This window comes from Ochotona curzoniae, unplaced genomic scaffold (assembly GCF_017591425.1).
Source record: "Ochotona curzoniae isolate NIBS_2020 unplaced genomic scaffold, NIBS_Ocur_1.0 contig_3622, whole genome shotgun sequence".
Classification (NCBI taxonomy): Eukaryota; Metazoa; Chordata; class Mammalia; order Lagomorpha; family Ochotonidae; genus Ochotona; species Ochotona curzoniae.
In genome coordinates, this window is record NW_024465926.1 from 7,981,124 (window position 1) to 8,000,702 (window position 19,579).

The 19,579-nt window shown below is 37.9% G+C and overlaps 1 protein-coding gene across 6 annotated transcripts in view; it reads right to left on the bottom strand.

Moving 5' to 3' along the window:
* The window catches only part of CNTNAP4 (contactin associated protein family member 4), a 250,036-nt gene that overhangs the window by 118,541 nt on the left and 111,916 nt on the right, over window positions 1-19,579 (bottom strand). The window lies entirely within an intron of this gene.

Sequence of the window (19,579 nt, forward strand, 5' to 3'; positions counted from 1 at the left end):
TCACCCAACATTTAAGCTATATTCTCACAACAACTTGTTACATTTCATTTGTACATGGCTGAATGAAAAAATATTGTGACGTGAAATTGGAAACAGTAAGAATTCAGAAAGTTCTACAATTAGAGACTGACGAATCTGAAAGCTAGAGACCTGGGGACAAATGCTAAGGCAGCAGAAATTGCAGATGAGGAAATTAAAGGTCAGAAAGGTGAAAAAAAAAACCCTGTGGTGTTTGCAAAACCATTATACAGTAAGACAAGAGCCATGTCCTTGCACAATATCAAGATGCGACCACCTGCAAAACCCACAAATGACAGCATCTAACACTTGAGCCAAAAAGTTCATGTTACTTCTCAGAGCATGTTGACTAATATGCACACTTGCATTCTATCACCAGTGACGAATGTAATTATTCAGGTTGTCTCAGAGACATTCGGTCACGACAGCACTCCTCATTTACTGTCACTTCTGATACCTGTTGCCACGGTGTGCACAGCACATTTGTATTCTGATGTTTGCTAGCACAGAAATATAAAACTACTGAATTATCCCACATACAAATTTGGACTACGATAACCCCAAACCTTCTAAAGACCTACATCTTGTTCCACTGTTTTTGTTAAGGCTTTGTAAGAAAGATCAGCTGTTCTCTATATGACACAATTCCACTAATTGAAATCCATCTCTATATACCACCCTTTCCATGTCTCCATCATGGAAATCAGAAATATTAACCTAAATATTGGATGCTTTATGAAGCCCAATGCTTCCTTTTAAATGGCTGATATGGGGCACTATTTCCCAAATGTGGCCTGCACCTACCTGTGACACATCAAGTGCTCAGATCCTAGGCAAGAGGGTAGGTGCACATGTGTGTTGTGCTTGAATGCATATGAGTGTGTATGTAGAAGTCCATACAAACTCTTCACACCAAGGCGATGTGCACTGAGACCCACCTGAAGATGTTTAGTTCCAATCCACAGCAACAGGCTGTCTAATCAATCTCTTACATGAACGTGTTTCAGGGCTTCATGGAAATGATGAAGTTAAGAGATAAGCCAATCTTTCAGCAAAAAAAATCAAAATCGCGTATGTAAGCATTTTCAAAAAATCATGGAAAACGTGTATTTTAAGAAACTAAAGATAGATTTCAATTTTTTGGCAACAAAAAACACTCGTGTTTTAATTCCATTTTTCTGGACTTTTAAAATATTCTTATACTTTTCATTCCATCTTACTGTCAGGCCAATATAATCTCTAATTAGAGTTTCTTGCAGAGGGAACTGCCAGATGATTAATGAGATAATCCTCTGAAACACTGCAAACATTTCAAAATTAATGTAAGTCCGTAGCGTTGGATAGATGCCTCTACAGTCTTTCCAGCATTAAAGGAAGCAGGGGAAAAATATAAACAGTGACAACAGATCAACAGGATGGGAAAGTCTGTAAACAGCAATGTTTCATTTCACACTGATCCGGTCATAAGTTACTTGACTTTGGGAAACACAAGGAAGAAGTTTAAGGTATGTAGTTTGGGGACTGGCATTGTAGATTCGGGGTTTAGATCACCCACTTCGGCAGCTGGTGTCCCAGTGCACAGTGCCAATTCAAGGCCTGGCTGCTTCACTTCTGATCCTCCTTCCTGCTCATGTGCCCGGGAAGACAGCAGATGACCTACTCAGCTATTTGGAGCTTCTGGCTACTGGCTGCAAACCTGTTCCAGCCCTATCTGTCACCTTCATCTGGACAGTAGGTCAGCAGATGGAAGACTCCTCTCTCTTTTTCTCTCTCTCACTCTCTTGCTCTTGTTCTCATCACTCTGGCGTCTGCATTTTAGATATACAGATCTTGAAGATCCATGGTTTATACAAGTCATCAAACTGTTTATTCACACAATCAAAATGATAAAAATGATCTCTTATGGGGTTGTGGAATTAGGATTATGAAACCCTTGGCACATTTCATGTACATCTGGATTTTTATGAGAATATATGAAGTTAAAATAAGCAATAAAATAAACTAAGACAAACATGGGAGGTGTGGAGTGTTAAAAAAAAAAAAGGACAAAAGTACTACTTACTATCAACTTGGATACCTTAAACATGTCAGTACTTCAAAAATCTCCTGGAAAATGAAATCAAAGGACAAGGTAGTTTTTGTTTGTTTTTGGTATGAACGAATTCCAAACTATGCATATGAGATATCTTCAAAAAGATCATGCAAAAGATACATTATCAAAATCGTCTTAGACATGGATTTCAGGTATTTTTGCTCCAATTTTATTTATTTATTTGTTTGTTTGTTTGTTTGTTTGTTTGTGTATTTAAAGAAAGGCAGAGAAAGAGAGTTTTGCCTTCCACCTGCTGGTTTCCTTTCCAGATGTCCACAACCAGGGCTGGGCCAGGCTGAAGCCAGGAACCTGGAACTCAGCTTGGCTTCCTACATGGGCAGCATTAACCCAAAGACTTCAGCTATCACCCTTCACCTGCTGCCCCCATCCTGTTCCACTGTCCATTCTTTTTTCCACTAAGGATTTGGTAAGAAAAGTCTATTCTATATTAGCAGGAATTTATTACTAAAGGAGGAGCTAGCAGGTGAATCCAGGCCCTCTAACATGGGATGTGGATGTTCCCAGCAACATTTGAATTGCTGTGCCAAGCACCTGTTCTTAATTCATTCTCCACAAACTTACTGAAATTCTCTTGTAGGTTTCTAATGTCAATGTCACTTTGGAAAATATGCATCATTACCACTTATACTAAACTGAACTGAACAATAATACTTGCATTATTTTACTTGACTTGTGCTAAATGTTAACGCACAAGATAATCAAACTTTTTCTTTGGATTTCAATATGTAGTGGAAATTTCCTCAGAATGTTTATGGATGAGGCTTGAGGTTGATAATGCTTTGCTTTATGAATGAAAAGCCTAATATTTGTTATCAAGTTCCCAATGTATTTTCTTTGCCTAAGAGGCTATCCTCAGAGTAACACGGGTATGTTTCTGGATTATTGTGCACACCTTTTTGAATGCAGATTTCTGGGTTCTACACTTGACCAAACAAATCCTTTAATAGGTCCCTAAAATCTGCATTTCTGATGCATTTCAGTTTAACCCTGTACCTTTGGTCTCTAGCTCACTCTTGGAACACTGTTTTGGTTTGTGGATACAGCATACTTCTTTTCTCCTTGTTACCTCCAAAACTTTCTAGAGAGAGAAAAGATGTGGGAAAAAACTACTCCAAGGAGAGAAGTACACCATGCTTATAGTCTGTTTGGGTTATCATAACAGAATACTGAACTTTATCCACATCTGAAATATGGGCAGCTTGAGATCAAGGTGCAAGAAAATGGGATGTCTGCTTAGGGCCCATTTGCTAGTTGAGTGACATCAACCCTCTTTTGTGTCCTCACAGGATGGAAGGGGCAAAGGGTCAACCTAATTCCATTTCTGGAGACCCCTCTTGACCACTGCCCTGTCCACACTTTGCACTTGGAACCTCAAAATCTGAAGCTTGGTGCCAGGCATCCAGGGCCTAACGAGAGGCAAACATGCTTGATGTTAGCAAGCACCCTGCCTTCAATTTAAAAGTTTCTGGTTCAGCAAGCACTAGATACAACTGAGACATAGGATATAGCTTTAATATTTATGCCAACCATCTAAAGTCACTATTTTTGTACCCACTTTATAAGAGAGGAAAATGAAAATTACAGAGGTGACATGCCAGAAGGTGGAAAGTGAGGGTTTAATTCCAGGCCCTTCTGATTCCATAGTCTCTAATTTATCTAAGCCTTCAAATGACCTCACTCTAAAAGACTATGAAAGCAAACAATCTACCCCAGAGGAAACTTGATGTGTCTGAAGCTTTTTGTCTTTTTTTTTTTAACTATAGTTTATATTTAAAATCTTTTATACGTTGGAGAATAATACAGCTTAGATGATTGCTAAACTTGGACTCAGCTCTACCAGTTGACTTTGTACCTAAAAATATTATTTGCTCAAATCACATTTCCTCAGGCTTGATGGAAAGTAAACATAGAAGACAAGGGTTCAACGATTAATGAAACTCTTGCATATAAATAGCAACCTACTAATAAATATAGAATATAAAGAAATTCATTATTATGCCATCAAATATATGAAATATCTAGAACTAAAGTTAAGGTTATATGTCTTGTTAAAATTTTTATTAAATAGAACAGATTTCATGTATTTCATCTTCTTAGAATTTCTGAAGGTTATGTTCTCCATGATAAAAATCAAAGACTTAATGATTTCTTTGTTAGATTTGATCATTCTGAAATCCAATGAAGTACTCATAGATGGTATAGAAATGTAGCTTAACCAAGATAATTTAGAATTAGTTAATTAAAATTTCTCACAGGATTTTAAGTATTTCTAAAGTGAGTCTGAAGTTTATGAAGAGGTATAATAGCACTAATTTCTTCTTCAAATATTAATTGAGCAGCTCATGTATAAAAGCCAAGATGTATAGAAGAAAATGCCCATATGGCAACGCCTAAGGAGGTGTAATAAATCTGAAAATGGGACTGTTACACGCAGTTACACAGCAAACTCTACAATTACATATAAATCAGTCTTTCTCCAGCCAAAATAAACAGTGGCATCACTACAAAGTCAGCCCACCAAACGACAAACTTGAAAATCCCTTTGACCCTACTGACATCTCTTATTGGAATTCTGATGAACTATGTGTCACCTACACATGACCGACAGCCAAGGACTACTCATTTTGACATTGTCAGCTGACCTGTAGGATAATAAGTAAGTCACAGACACACACTGGCTAATAGAAACCACTCCTTCACTTTATGATGTCAGTTACAAATCTTTACAAACAGTGACTCACAATAGGTGGTGTAGACACAAAGGGGAAACAGAAATAAGAACTGTTGAAATAAGGCTAATTTACTAACATTATCCCTGCTTAGAATGACTTTTGAGCATTTGCTATCTACAAAAGTTAACTCAATCTTGAATGTGAATATAATTCATTTATTGTAATGGAGAAACAGCAACAATAGTTCTGTAATCAAATGAGAAAGCTTTGATCTGCATATATAATAAATCTCAATTTTTAAAATGAGAATAAAATTTTATTAACGTTCAATCAGTTTCTATAATAACTTTACAAAAAGATTCAGTGTCTTCAATATGTTTTACAGGGGCACTAAATCACTAACTACAGTTTGGTGAATTCTCATGCCATTTACACTAGAATACACAGAGATATAAGCTGTGAAATATGCCATTTGGACCCTTTGATAGGAGTGTGGAATTTTAAAGGCAGGAAGATGACACATCAACAGGCAAAAAGCATGTAAAAGATAACCATCTGAAGGCTGCAACTATTGTACAAACAAGCAATAAATTCTCATATGAAAGATACATGGGCAGGTCATAAAGTCTGCATTTCTATTAGAGAATTATATGTCCAATTCTGTCGAAGACTTTGCTTTTATTGAGCTAGAAAACACTTTTAACTACTAAAAATTCTATTATGGTAGTGCTAAACTAGGAAATTCTAAACAATCCTCCTATAGGGATGAAAACAAAATAGATTGAAGAACTAAAAAGACACTAAAACAGCCAACATTCCGAGAGCAGAAAACCCAGAGCCCTCCGCTGCATATTCTCTGTCCTTGGTGAAAACTAAAGGGAGCTGGAAAGGGAGGAACAGAAGGTGAGCAGAATTCTAGATAACCCCACAGGATTACGGGAGGAATAAAAGTCCAGATCAGAATTCTGAGCGGCATCAACAGGTATGTGTAACAGTTCAGAAGGTCTCCAGTCTCAGAAAAGACTGAGAAAACCTGTCATGGATTAGAGCTCAGCTTCTGACTGTCTCCATCTGTGAAACCGTCGTGAGGCAGTCAGAGAAGGCTGGCATCCTCCGTCATCCACAGAATGAAATGAAACCGCATCCTACAAACCTATCCTTCTAGGTCACAGTCACCTACTCAATTTTTTCTTATTTATCACTCCATATATGATGGAAAATAATAAAACACAAGGGAAAATATATGTATATTTGTGTACAGACATGTGTATGTAGAAAAGAAGTTTTCAAAAAGCTTCTGGAAAAGGTATTATGGGAAAAAAAACTATGTATATATTTTAAAAGATCTTTCTACCGTAAGAAACTGATGTGTTTTTTTTTCTTTAAATATGGAACACTTTGTGAATTACCATGAAGTTTTACAGTATTCATAAATATTCACACATGTTATCCTGTACAAGAAAAATCTGGACAAAGTGAAAGCCAATGATTTTTTTGTTGATCCCGTTGGAAAAATGCAATTGCACAGTGCTGTGAAATGGATTACGTCCCCTCAAAACTCATGGGATGGTCTTTGAAAAAGGAGCCGTTGGGAGGTAACTAGGCTTCCATGGCTCATAAGGGTGGTGCCCTCAGGAGGGCATTGGTGCCCTTGGAACCAGAGGGCCCAATCTCTTCTTTGCACCATGTGAAAATTCAGCAGAAAGGTAGCCATCTGCAAACTAGCAAGCAAAGCCTAACCAGCAACCAAATCAACCATCAGCTTGAGCCAGCAACTTCCGGCCCCCAGAACTTGAAGTCATGAATCCCTCCTGTGTGATCTGCCCAGTTAGGGTCCTTTATTACATAAGAGCCCAAATGATTCATCATCAAGACAAGCCACTACCCTAGGAATCATGAGAGATGACACGGCGGCAGTCTGAGCTGAGACCTATCTGTATGAAACAGCACTGTGCAAAAGAAACTAAGACAGATCATTTGTGAGAATGAGTTTTGAGATGAAGGCTCAACGAAATGCTCAAGTTTAACTGTACTACCAAAAAATGTGCTCACTTCCTCATGTCACACAGCAACGATGAGACAATTACAGGAAGTGTGATATTCCAGTAAAATGGAGTATCAGAAAAAAGAGAAAATAAGGCCGAAGAAATACCTGAAGTAATTAAAGTCAACATGTCTCTTAAAATTAATGACAAACACAAAACAACTGACCCGGGAGGCTCAGAGAACCTCAGGTAAAAACTCAAAATAAAACCACAGGGAGTCAGAGTGACCTGCTATTCAAACCACAGAAAGCCAAAGGCAAAGAGAACATTTCGAAAGAAGCCAAAAAACAACACAAAGGGTTGAGCTGGTGCTTGTACCATTAGCATCCCACGCTGTAGTACTCTACTATTCAAGTCCTGGCTAACCTTTTTCGGATTCAGCTTCCTGCTAATGCTTCTGGGAAGGCTGCAGAAGTTAGTCCAGATACTTGAACCCCTGCCACTCCTGACGCAGGCTTGCACGGAGGCCCTGGCTCGTGGCTCAGCCTGCCCCAGCAGAGAACTCTCCCTCTCACCCCTCGCCTCCTCCGCTACTGCCCTATCTTCCAAATAAAATAAATAAATCTGTATTGTTAAAAAAAAAAAAAAAGAAAGAAAAGGTAGAAAAACAAAAACCAGTGTCATTTGCAAACATAGAGCCAAAAGCCCTTAAAAATAGTTGGCAAAAATTATTCTAGAACATAGCACTTCAAGAAAAATAATTTTTTAAGAAAAATCACACCTCATTCAAGTTTATTCTAAGGATGACAGAATTGTTTTCTGTTTAGTTAAAAATTAATGTAATCAAGCACCCTGAAAAAAGCATGGTCTTCTCAATAGGTTTGGAAAGAGCGAATGATTAAATTCAATATTTACAAATGATTAAAACTCAGCCAAATAGGAAAGTTCTAAATCTGAAAATCCTACCTACAGAAATCTTAGAGCAAGTGTCAGACATGCTAGGAAGTGCTGGCAGCAGCTGTGAGGCACACCGCAGACAAGGGTGCTCTGCACAGATCTTTTCACTCAACGTGTAGTTGATATTGCAATTAGTACGATCAGGTAAGAAAAACGTTTGTCTGTAGTGGCAGGATTGGAAAGGAAGAAATAATACTGCCTTATTCCTAGGCTGCGTGGTTGTACCTAGAGCAGATTTGGGAAAATTTATAGAGAGTTGAACGTGTAAATTGATACAATCTCCATAAAAATGATCACGCATTTTCTACTCAAATTAAACATATACCTCCTTTATGAGCTGAGAATTCCATTCCAATGAATACAGCTGACAGAAACGAGAGCAGTTTTGCAGGTACTCAAAGACATGCACATGGAATATTATTTGTAACAGTCTCAGGGCAAAATTCACGGGTCCACTTACAGAAGGGGCACACGCACTGGGACATATTTATACAATGCCATTTTCTGAAGTGATGAAAATAAGTCAATTATGCCCATACCAAACAACAGGGATGTACTTCAGCAAACAATGTTAACCCAAAAGTCAAATGTACAATAATCTTACAGTATAATTCCTTTTGTATCTAATTGAAAGCAGGCAGAACTAATCTTAGAGCATTAGCAGTCATCAGCAGGACCCTGTGGGGAATGGGGAGAGGTGGTAGCCAACAGAAAAGACACACAAGAAAGGACTGAAATCCTGCAACTTCTTGGCCCGGGTAATATTTACTAGGCATGTCTGTTCTGATAATTCAATGAGCTGCACACAGATATGTCTTCCACCTTTTCCAACAGAAAAAGTTAGGTGAAAATAATTGTGCCTACTGTGCAAAAGAAGCACATCCCCACTGTTTCAAAAAAAAAAAAAAAACCCCACACACACTCACTGAAGAGTTAAACTTTGCATGTACATGTCCAAAAGTAACAAGAAAAAAAATTAAAGAAGACCTCATTAAAATTGTATTTTTTACTTTTGTGCTTTTCTATAGATCATTAAGAACACCACAAGAAGTACCTTTCAACTCGGGTTTTAGATACCATATAATTTATCATGCATTATGCCATAAAGTTAGCACATCTTTCATTTTACCACAAATATTACAAAGGATAATGGCATTCTTATGACCACTACCATTAAAATAACTATTGTTCAGGGCTAAAATAAAATTTCTGAATTCCCAAGTAGGAACATCATGAAATTTAAAGTAAATTATTTGACACTCACATCTATATTCTATCAATGTTTAATACAATCACTCTAATACATTAGTTTTCAGAATGTTTTAAAATGTCATTCACTTATTCAACAAATCTCTAACTATTTTCCTAAGCTGAAACTTTAACATGTAAGAGATTCCAAATTAATCAATATTTCCAAGCAGACAAGATGGAAATGCATATTTTACTACATGTTAGTTGCAAGTTTGGAACATTTAAAATGTTTGAATAGGAGTGCAGCAAGTTAAGCCACCGTCAGCCTTGCTAGCATCCAACATAGGTGCTAGTTTTGGTCTAGCAGCTCCACTTCCCATACACTTCCCTGCAAACACCTGGGAAAGCAGTGCAAGCCTGCCTACGTCAAGGACCCACCACCCACACGGGAGGCCCAGATAGAGTTAATGGCTCCTGGCTTCAGTCTCATGCATCCTAAACTGGATCACTACTAGCCTTTCACGCTAACTCTGACTTTTAAATAAATAAATATATATATGTGTGTGTGTATATATATACATATATATATATATTTAAAACAACCATGAATAGAGTTCAGTCAACCCTGACTGTTCCTTAGAGTTTTAGCACCAAACAGCTGATTTCCACTACTGACACCATGTATTGTCAGAGACTAAATTACACTGTCAAAGCACATTCAGTGTACCTATAGTACATTTCCTATGTAATGTATATGGTGGTGTTGTAAATATTATGCACACTGTGTTGCTGCTGACCCCTGTATATGCCTATACATCCTAATGACACTTTCCCAGAAACCGTAAGAGAAACGGGGTAATCCCCAAGGTGTCACTAACAGTAACAAGCAGAGTGAGTTCGCAGGTGCAAAGAAACTCCACATCATTGTTTTGAAAGTTGCTACTGACTTCAAAATTTTACCAAGCACTTTTAAACACATAGACAAAAAAATGTAACATTGCATTTTTTTGAGGGTTGTTTAACATTGAAATTCTGTACAATTCGGTCACACAATTAAAGTTTCATTACATAAAAAGCCCAAATTGAGTCTGCTTGATTTAGAAATCATATAATCAAGGAACAGAAATGTGCTGGCTTTCTTAACTTACTCCTCACCACAGAGAAAGATACATAAATGGATGCAGCAGACCCCAGGTGATGGGGGCTGGTGCCCAGTTTTTATTTCAATCAATAATAACACCTGCCTACTTGCATTGCCTTTTGAAATACTGCTGGGTATTACAAAGCAACAAAACTACCCAGTAAATGTCTTACATACCCACGAGTATCCTGATACAGATAAATAGAACAAAAATAAAATAAAGAAAACTACACATTCTCTTCATTTCTAACGCTCATATGTTTGAGGCTGGGACATCTCTTCAACCCAGATGACACAAACTCATTCATCCAATGTTCAGACAACTACCTCTTTTATCTTTGGAGCCAAATTTGTTTTCCAGCACTAGTCATCACTATTCCAACAACGTGTGAAGCATGGCTCCTATCTTTTCCCAGTTTCTCTGAAGAAAGTAGACCGGTCCAAACCTTGGAACTGACCCTTTCTTTGACCTGGAATTAAAAAAAGAGAATCCTGTTCTCCACAGATGGGAATCTACCACTCAACAGCCAAGGATCCAGAGAGATCCCTAAACTTCAGTTTCTATATCTAGAATTTGGGAATAAAAACACTTAGTTTGAAGTGTGAATTCCATAAGATGGAGATTAGCAGGTGCCTGTTTTATGTTAAGGAGCAAGTGCACCTGTTTCTGTGGTGTGTGTGGTGACTGGAATAGCTCCAGAGAATTGGCCAGTCTGATTTTTAAAGATTTAATTTTTTTCAAACATTTCATTTTTTTTTTTCAATTTTAACAGACCAAAAAAAAAGTGCACCAAATGGGATACTATGTGGAGACTGGTATATGTATATGCATATCTACATGCTTTTCAGCATTATATCAGAGTAAATATATGTGTCTCATCTTTAAAGGAAATTGAAACAAATTGTAACTCCTCTAAATACACCTTGACTGAAGTAACGACTTCATTTGGGATACAAAACCAAACACTTATTTGATTTTATTTGACCATATTTTTAACCTCAAGGCAAAAAACATCAAGAAAATACTTCCTAGATAAGTTACTTAAATAAAAAACAGCTTTAATTTCTCTAATGCACTTTTATTTCCTTTTAAACTAATTTGCCTTTGCATACAAATTTTGGAAATTATACTTCAGTCAGTGTAATTATAGCTCCATGCAGCAACAAGCAGTTCCTAAAGATCCACATTGTTTCTGTTTCAATACAACTGAGATTAGCTGATTAACATTTGAAAAGGGTTTTAAAGGTGTGGAATCAATTTAGACACAGATAACTTTTACAGATATTTGTGTGCAATCTCTGAAGTCAGGTTATTAAACATTTTTCATGCGGTTTTAATGATACTGGATGCATATTTTAATTTAAAATCTGCTTATTTGAACTTTGAGAAACTGCATTATTCATAATATATGGAATAACCATAAGTATTTTAGTAAGGAACCAGATAATAAGTCTGGCTACTCTCAACAGAAAAATTTAAAAAGAATGAATGTGAGGACAAACTCTACTAGCATTTCAATAACACAGTACCTAGGCTTATTATTTTATGCTTAAATGACATTTATCTTAATGTCACATCAAATGTAGAGTTTATTGTTCCATGCACTCAAGCTTTCCTTTGAATTCTTTCAGAACGGTCACAAATTCTTGGACCACAAGTGGAGCCATAATGAATAAAGGGATAATTGACACAATGACCTATTCTGGCTTTGTTCCCTCGGGTTCGAAAAGCATGGCTCTGTAAGGGTAGGAATAAATATCTTCTCTCAACATGTGAGCCCTAACTGTATCTCAGGGACCCCAGTCTTGATTGAGTGGCAGACTGGACTCTGTTCTGTACATGCTCAGAGAACAGGCTCAACAGCTCAACTATTTATTTACTGAGGTCTTTGGAAAGTTCCAGTCTTTGTTTAGGAATAATAAAATCCAACTTTTCAGTTCATTAATGGAAATTCACCTATCAGAAACATGCACTGAAACATTTAAGGATGAAAGAGTAGGAAGTTTACAGTTCCTTCAAAATAATTCAGCGTGAGTTGGGGAGGGGCAATGTCTCGGGACAATTGACCACGGGTTGCTGGTCATCGGGCTGACGAATGCACACACGGGATTCACTCTGCTACCCTCTCACTTGTTGTGTGCACAACACATGCAGGTAATAGCCACTGTGAAGATTAACTGAAATAATACATGTAAGGAATTTAGCATATTTGCAAGGTAATAATCTCCTTTATAACATTTCTTTACTCGTGACAGGTATTTATCTTGAGCATTCCCTGTAGACAGGTAAGAAGGTTACTTATTTTGATGCAACTAGTTAATTTAATAGCTCTCAACACCAACTCCCCAACACACATACAAAAACCCATAAAAACAACAACAAAAAATCCCCAACTACTTTCATTTAGTTACATGTTACATGTTTGATAGAATTTTCAATTTCAATAAGACACATTCTTTTTAAATTTTCTTTATTTTATTTAATTTAAAAATGCTTATTACAAAGATGAGGGGCTCACAGACCCGTGTGTGCCACTGATTGGGATGGCAGGAGCCAGGGTTGGGGCTGGAGGCAGAGGAGAAATGTCTCCACCTTCCCTCTTGTGTCAGAGGTCAGGAGAGGGTTGGGCGGGCTGCTCCTGCCTGTCAGACTCCATTAATGCCAGGGGATGAAGACGGTACCATGGTGTTGCCTTAGGGACACCTGTGGGGAAAGAACGTCCTATGATGTTACTAGAGTGGTCTTGATTGCTGAGAAGTCGTTGCCTTCCTAGTCCCAGAAATGCCATCTAAAACCTGTTCTCTGTTTATGTGTACCTCAGTGTGTCCCTACACTCAGGTGCTCGCTATAGAACTAGGCCAGAAGTGTTGTGCATCTTGCTTCTCTTTCCTCTCTCTGAGGAGGTACTTGAAGTCTTTTGTCAGATTAGAGGAGCAAGCTGTCTTGTTGTTCATGTACAACTGGGTATGTTCTTCATCCTCGCTAGGGTGTCAGCAACAAAGGAGGTCCAGTTTTGCAATATGTGCTCCACGGCTGGACCATGTGTCCATGGGATTTTCCCTGAGACTACGGATCAGGTGTAGCGATTTAGTTGGGGAGACCTCCAAGAACCTCAACCGAGATGGTCCTTAGACCTGGCTCTCATATCTGCTGGCCTGGCCTGCCTCCAGCTCCAGTTCTTGAGCACTCCTGTGGGTGCAGTGTCCCAGTCTCAGTTCTAGAGCTCACTTACAGATGCGATGGCTCCCAGACAAGGAATAAGTCATATTCTTTAACAACAACAAAAAATTTACTTTGGGGACAATTTACATGCTCTGCATGGATCAAACTAGCATATTTACAAATTAGCTGCAACTCACTATTTTATTTTGTTTGACAGTTCTGGTCAGATATGAACTACCATGGGGAAAAAGCAATTACAACTGTTAATGTAGCTTTATCATGACCTCCAGAATAAAGTAGACTAACGTTATGTTTGAAATGAGCTTTAAACATTACAGCATCATTCCAAAAAGCACAGCAATGCTAATGAAAGTTCATTAATAACAGCTACATTTGGGTTATCTCCGAATTCTAAGACTTTCTATTCAGTTCAAAAAAATTATAACTACTTTCTTTATTTGGTATATGTGTATTTTACTATATAATTATAGTAGGTTCTTTAAAAGCATTTATTTTTAATTGACAAAATGATTATGTGTGTTTATGGGGTGCCACGTGACGTGATCTATGACACACTGTACAGAGAGTCCATTGAGCTAATGAACACATTCATCATCATGTTACCAATTATTATCTTTTGTGCTGAGGACATTAAAAACGAACTCTTTCAGCATCCTGGCAGTGTGTGTGGCATTATTAGTGACTGTACTCTCTATGAAATCCTTTAGCAGTTACTTTCTTATCGGTTCTACAGATTTCTATAGATCAAAGCATGACGGCTTATATATAGTCATCCTCAATTTTTGTATTAGTACTAAATCCTAAGTTGCAAACAGATCTAATTATTATGCCACATAACTTCACATGTTATTTTTTTAAGGTGGATAAAAATTTTGAGAAAGTCTTAGGGAAAGAAACCAAATATTTGTGTGTCATTTTAAAGTGTCATTAATCATATTTATTTATTCATTTTGCCTTCATAGGTGAGTTCCACCAATACTTTTTTTTTGTAAGCTATTTTTACTGTTTTGCATGACACATTTTTGTAGGCACAGGTATTCCCCTCTCTCCCTTCCCCTTTTTTTCCCCATTTTCCCCTCTCCTTATCTCCTCTCTATAAAGCAGTACAGTCCTTTAGTAAGAGTTACAAGATTAGATACACTGCTATTTAAATTCATCATGGCATTGTAGGTTTAGGCAAAGATAGGAAATGTAGCATCATATAGGTATATTTAACTGTTTTTCTGGGAGTCCTCCTTGAATTTGGGAGTAGAGAAACCTACTGTGCTGTATCTTCACTTCCTAATATGCTGTTCTCTATTCTATAGCTCAACTATAAGAACATACATATATGCCTGTTCACCTATATATCTGCTTGTTTTCTATTTTATATGAATGTTACCCATGTCAAAGAGATCATATTATATTTGTCCCTTTGGGTTTGACTTATTTCACTAGCCATAATGGTTTCTAGCTGGGACCATTTTTGTTGCAAATAGGAGACTAAAAGAACAATAGGTAAGTTCATGAATCAAAGAGCTAGATTCAAATCAAATCAAAGAGCTAGAATGAATCAAAGAATCAGAAAAATAGACACCACACTAGCCCAACTAATAAAAAACAAAAGGGAAAAGACACGAAATCAATAATCACATTTTTTAAACACATGCATTTACTGAGAGATTCAAATCCAGCCTTTCAGCCTTAATTTAAGCTACTTCATTTCAGTAGAATACATTGTATTTAAAAGTGTACTGCAGAGTGAAGACTCACTACTGATTTTTTAATAAATCACATTCCGTTATTGGTCTTTGAGTTTAAGAGGTCAACCAAGAAGAATACACTAAAGGTGGAGTGGTTATAATTTATCTTCAGTTTATAATTTGTCGTTAGTGAAATGCATATTTTAAAGTTACTCTCCTTGGCCATTTTGACATGCTCTTGTACTGAGTGATACAACTTTTGGTCTTTTAGATTTAATTTCATTTTTCACTGACAAATAATAATTGCATACATTTGTGAGGTACAATTTAGAATATGTTTCCGAATTGCTAAATGGGTGGATTTTAAGTGTTTTCATCCCAAAGAAGTAAGTATTTGAGGAGAAGGACACATTAATCAGCCCGACTTGATCATTGCACAGCTTATGCACACAGGGAAACTTCATGAAAGCTCCCGTATTAACTCACACAAAGAGCAGAACGAAGGTGAATTCTTAAACACACAGCCTTGGTCGTTCTGTACCGCACAGTGACATGAAGGTCATTCAGCTCACAAGACTGCTTGAAGATAATGCCTGGGATGTTTACTGCTTTGGGGCTGCTCAAACACCATATACGAGATTATTAAGCACACTGGCTTATGCTAAGATATATTAGCACGTCTGAACTCATTTGATTAAAATAATTTGTAATTAATGCTATACATTTTTAATGACACTGAATTACTTTCAAGTCCAGAGTGCTAAAACATAATTACTCTGGCACATGTACTTGATGGAATATTATGAAGCAATTAAAATGGTGATTTTTGCAGAGTATTGAAAAATTAGCATGCATTCTTCATCACTTAAGTATGAAACATGACTGTGTGATCAGCATACTTCTAAGCTTATTTGAAGTTAAATATAATAAAAAAGAAAATGATTCAGTATCAAAGTTTTAACAGTGGTTTTGTTAAATGATAAAATTAGCTTTCCTTTTTCTAAAAAAAGTTTCCTCCATTGAGCAATGTATAAATTATGTGATTACACAACTTATACACACAACTGGAAATACAAAAGGAAAACAAAATATATTCCTTTCCCATCTAATGTTGATCTCTTTTCTTGATGAAACTCCCTTTGTCCTGGACAGTATCAATTTCCTGGAGACCATCATCTGGGTAAGTTTTCAATCTCAACCCCCCATGGGTCCCAGGGGCCTCACAAGAACACCACCAATCCTGATTATAGGCCATTTTCTTACCATGAAATGTTGTAACCACTGTCTAAACATACCCTTGTGAGAAATTATATTTTAAAATCAAATCCAGGAAGAAAAAAAAAAACAAATACAGGTAACTCCTTTTGAAAGTTCATAACTTTTCAGACCTAATACGAGTAACTGTGTAGACTTGACCGATTCCCTGATCTTTCTAAGCAAGATATTTAACTTTTCCTCAATTTACGGATAGCAGATGAAACTGAGGATGGTGAGATGGCACATTCTAGACCACACAGTTGCAAAACGAGACAGGAAAAACAAACAAGCACAAAATGCACCCAATATATAGACAAAAAGATACTGTGTAACTTTGTGCATAAAAGGCCAAAGTCAGCAAGCTGGATGCTACCATGAATGTGGGATGGAGAAGCACTTAGATACTGCAATGCACATGAGCATGTAGACTAGTATTACTCTAGGGGAACAGAGTAATACTTGTTACTCAGTATAGTCACCAGATATAACTATTTAGCCAATCTGTCAACAGTCAAATATTCCACAGTCATTCTGAACAGGGGCATAAAGGACACACGCGTGGGTGTCCTTGGAAGTATGGCAGCTGGAGTTGAGAGCTGCCTCAGTGTCTGTGCCTAACAGGGTGCAGTGCCATGCAACACTGAAAGGACTGGCCCTCAGCATTCTCTGACGCACGTCCAACAAGGTTTCTACACTCCAGTTCCATGCTAAAGTGTCTTATATAATAAAACCTCAGCCTCCCCTCCCAGTATACATGCATACATGTGTATTTGTGTGTATAAAATGCAGCAATTATAACCATGATGCTTATTCACAAAATGACAGCTTTAGGGCTCGACAATAACACTAATATTTTCTTGCCAGGTCTTACTATTTCTGGTTGTTTACTGCCATCATTAGCTAGGTAGCATTTACTATAAATTCTGCTCCCAGAAATTCGCAATAGTAGACATAAATGTCCTTGTCCCAATTACTTGGTGTGCCACATCCACTTCCCAAAGCCTCATGTCCTTCCTCACACACCCTCTGTCCTGTATCCTTGCAAAGGGGGAAATGGCCACTGCTTCTGCTCATCGCATCTTCACCAATATCTAACCTCTTGTGATTGAAATCCCCAGTTGCACAGTTCTGACTTCGGCACCTCAGTGATCACTAATATTCTACTGCCGCATCCAACCATCTTTCTCTGTCCTCATCTTTCATTTCCTCATCTTCTATACCCCTCACCCTGACATCATCCATTGATTTTTCTACTTGGAAACTGCACTCCTGGCTCAAGTATCGCCTATCACATAAAGCCATGCCATTTGCCCATGAAGAGGTTACTGTACCTTTTCTTGTGGGCCCAGGGACTCCATCCTCAGGCTTCCTGAGACAGGTTGGAGGGTTATAAGGTCCTGCTTGCAGGTCAAACTGTAAGACTGACATCCTCCATAAAAGGTAAAGAGCCCTACTGATGCTGGATCCCCCTGTATCTATCAAGTGCTGTGGCACAACACTCAATGAGAGTTTGCTGTATAAATAAATGAATATTTGATGCTGAAAGCTTCATATGCATTCACTGTTGTTACATACACCTCTCTGGCTTGGAATGATTCCCAGATCGAGTCAAGTGTGCCCATCCCCCACATCTGGTTGTCCTCCCACCCTGGTCTGGCACCCTCAGTCTTGCCTCCTTACTTTCAGAAGTTCCTTAGCCCTGTGCTCTTGCTCCAGTTACACTGATGGCTTTACCTCCCTGTTTCACTGTTCACTGCTTCTACTTGCTGTGGGTTGTGAACGCCTCTCACATCCCACTCGCCCCAATGAAACCCAGCCCTGGCATTCCTATCCTTTGCTTAAGTTACGTCCCAAACGTCTCAGATACACAAATCTTTCTGGTTGTCCTCAACCACTTCCATCTTAGCTTCATGCAAAAAAAAAAGAATAGTCATTTTTTCTGTGTTTATTGAATCACCTAATTATCCCTGCAATAAATAACCTCCATTCTTCACTGTGAGGCCACAGGCAAGTTACTGAACTTCTAACAGATGCAGGCATTTTACATGTAAAGGGAAACCGGCTGCTGTCTGTGTTTGCATGGTAACTGTGAAAAACACAGTCAGGGATGCATGTGCAAGCCTAGGGGCAGTGACTGATACATAGCAAGCGTGAAGTGAAGGACAGTGAGGAACATGAAGTGGCTTCCAACTGCTCTTAGCTGAGAGCCAGGATGGTTTTACTATTCAGGATAAATAGTGTCACAGCATCACACGAGGTCATTCTGAGTGATGGAGTGAGACCAAAAACAAGACCATCGTGTGAACCTGCCTGGAGACACCAAAGCGAAAATGATGTCTCAACTGCCAAGTCAGCAGATCCCCACCGCCGCAGGGAGACAGTGACCAGTCGCAGCTTGGTCCTGTCTCATTCCAGGACACTTTCACAGGGTGCCCCTTCTCTGCTGCGCCAGACAGGACACCGGATGTGGCTGGACGTTTGTGTCTTGTTGCTGTATCTGCTGGGAAGCAACAGGAGCTGTTGTGAGTTTGCTACCACATAGTGAGTTAATTGGCCAGTTACCATGTGCCTGTCCCATGAACTTATCCCTTTGGCTATTTTTGAATTCTGTTAGGAATTTTCAAAATTTTCCAAAAAATTTCAAGTGAATTCTGCACCACAAAGTCATTTTTAGAAACACTTTCTAGTTGATGGTGAGAACTTCCCTTATTTATAATCAAGATGATCTTATTTCACCATTTTTCCTAGAATACAAAATATCTGGAGTCCTTTCCTGGACCAATAGTCATACCGGTGTCTGCTGCCCATTTCTGAGATCCAACAATAATGACAAAAACTTCTTCTGTTACACTGAATTTTTTTTTCACTGAAGATGCCTTTAAAATACAATTCCTCTTAGTAATTTATTATGCTTTATTTTAAGAACTTATGTCCTGGATACAGAAATAGTAAGATAGAAACATAATAAAAAGCCCCCCGACTCCTTGATCTTAGCAGCTCTCAGTACTGTCCACTATTATCACTGTAGTCATTCCTCCAGAGGGCTGTGTTTTGCTATCAGAAGTAAATCTCTCTGATTTGGCTGTTAATACAGAATAAATAAGAACCCCACTATGTATAAGAATGAAACTGACATCCCATGATTTGACTATTTCTCATAGCTCTTGTCTACTTTCCTGTGAAACAATGGTCTTCTTGCTTTCTTAAAACTGAACATTATGGTTAGTAGTGCATGAATCCCATGATTACAAGTATAAATCAAAGGTATATTATTGTAAAAATTAAAGGGAAAATAAAAAGGAAAGAATAAAAGAGAAAAAGTTAAGGAGGGGAGAGTATGGTGATCTTAGAACGGTGTCTATGAAATCTATTTAATCAT